The 2084-nt window shown below is 49.1% G+C and overlaps 1 pseudogene; it reads left to right on the top strand.

Moving 5' to 3' along the window:
* The first annotated feature begins 1022 nt into the window (after positions 1 to 1022).
* On the top strand, positions 1023 to 1725 carry LOC148774112 (histone H2A.V pseudogene; annotated as a pseudogene).
* Positions 1726 to 2084: the final 359 nt, after the last annotated feature.

Genomic DNA, 2084 nt, shown 5'->3' with positions numbered 1-2084 from the left:
TCCTGATTCGCTTTTGACCCTGGTCTGTCCATGCCTGTGGGAAGCAGACCTGGGCCTCCATCAATGGGCCAAAAAGGAGCACCAGCAGAAGACAGGAGGGAGGAAGGAGATCGAGGTGGGGGTACCTATCCTCCACCCCAGGTGATGCAGGCAGACCATGCCCCTCGTTCCTTTAACCTAAATCCGTATCTCAGGACTACAATTTTCTAAATTTTCCTTTGTTAACGCCAGCCAATTAGCCTGTTTGAGTGTGATGTCTGTGTCCTACCAGGATCCGACGGACAGAGGCAGTCGCTTGAACTAAGGCACGGACTGTGGACCTAGAGCAAAGTGGATGGATTCAAGAGAGATCTACAAGGGGCTTGTGACTTCTGCTCCTCGAGTGGCTTATCTGGTCATTTAATCTTTCTATAAATAATGGGTCTTGGTTCCTTTGTTTTGGTTCCTCTGGGAAAGATGCCAAGATAGAAGTGCAAGAGACTTCTTGGGAGAAACTCTTGTGAAAGATTAGGGGGTGAGGGGAGAGGGATCAAGAGGAGACAGGGAGAGGCTTCAGACTGGGCTGCTGATCTGCCTATTGAGAAAGGAGAGAGGGAAGAAGAGCGTGGGGCAGAAAGAGCCTCAGACTGGAGTGCAGCTCTGAGGAAGTCTCAGCCAGGCTTTGGGAGTCTTAGAGCCCCCACTGTTAAAGAAGTTCCACTCTGGGCAGGACTGACTCAGCTCTAGCGCATACACACCCCACCCCCACCCCCCCACACCCATGCTCTGCCTTTGCTGAAAGCAGCCTGGGGAAGATGGTGGCCTCAGTGTGAACCTTCTCATAGATTCCAAAGGTAGTATATTCCAGAACTTGAAGGGAGATTTGAGCAGTGCGCCACCAAGATGGTCATCGTTATCCAACTAGGCACGTGCTCTTGGGAGCCTGAAATGTTAATAGAACTGGGCATATTGTGGGAATTCAGTAAGCCCTGGAATGAACTCAAGAATGAATGTCCTGGTCCGGGCTCGGGCGGCCGCGGCGGTCGGTGCTGCGCTAGCGGCGGCGGCGGCGGCTCGGCGGGACCGAGGACACGAGCGGCCAAGACCATGGCCGGAGGCAAAGCTGGAAAGGACAGTGGGAAGGCCAAGGCCAAGGCAGTGTCTCGCTCACAGAGAGCTGGGCTACAGTTTCCTGTGGGCCGCATCCATAGGCATTTGAAGACTCGTACCACGAGCCATGGAAGGGTCGGTGCCACTGCTGCAGTGTATAGTGCCGCGATTCTGGAGTAGCTCACCGCTGAGGTGCTGGAACTGGCAGGGCATCCAAGGATCTCAAGTTAAGCGATCACTCCACGCCACTTGCAGCTTGTAATCCGTGGTGATGAAGAGTTGGATTCTCTTATCAAAGCTACCACAGCTGGGGGTGGAGTGATCCCTCACATCCACAAGTCTCTGATTGGAAAGAAGGGACAGCAGAAAACTGCTTAGAGAGTTGCCTTAACCAACTCTCTTCCTCCCTGTCATTGTACTGTAACGGGACAGAAGAAATAATGGGGTTATGTGGAATTTTTAAAATAGTTAAATGGAAAACCATAGACAATTATTGTAGACATGGTAAAAGAAACATTTGTACGTTCTTAGACTCGAAGTTTGATAAAAGTACCTTTTCGTGTGGCAACAGTTGTGTTGATTGGCTAGGTTTCTCCCATGTGTTTTATACAAAAATAGAATTGATAAACCATTTTTTAAAAAAATAACTCGTCTCAAAACTGTTCTGTTTGTGCTGTGTTGGAAATATTTTGCTCATCCTTTGAAATTTTTAAAATTTAAGATTGGTTATATATTCAGAAAAATCAGAAAAAAAAAAAAAAGAATGAATGTCCTGTTGTATCCCGCAGGTGTGAACAAGGGCGTATTCTGTGAAAACCAGCTTGTGGAAGTGGGACCTCCTGTGTGTGTCTGTGTATGTGTGCTCATCATGTCCAACTCTTTGCGACCCCGTGGACTGTAGCCCACTAGGCTCTTCTGTCTGTGGAATCTTCCAGGCAGGAATACTGGAGTGGGTTGCCATTTCCTTCTCCAGGGGATCTTCCTGACCTTCATAC

The sequence above is a fragment of the Moschus berezovskii genome, chromosome 23 (assembly GCF_049115385.1).
Source record: "Moschus berezovskii isolate FMDL1 chromosome 23, NW_MosBer_1.0, whole genome shotgun sequence".
In the NCBI taxonomy this organism is placed as follows: Eukaryota; Metazoa; Chordata; class Mammalia; order Artiodactyla; family Moschidae; genus Moschus; species Moschus berezovskii.
Note: the sequence above shows the minus strand (reverse complement) of the source record. Positions and strands in the feature narration are given on the sequence as shown.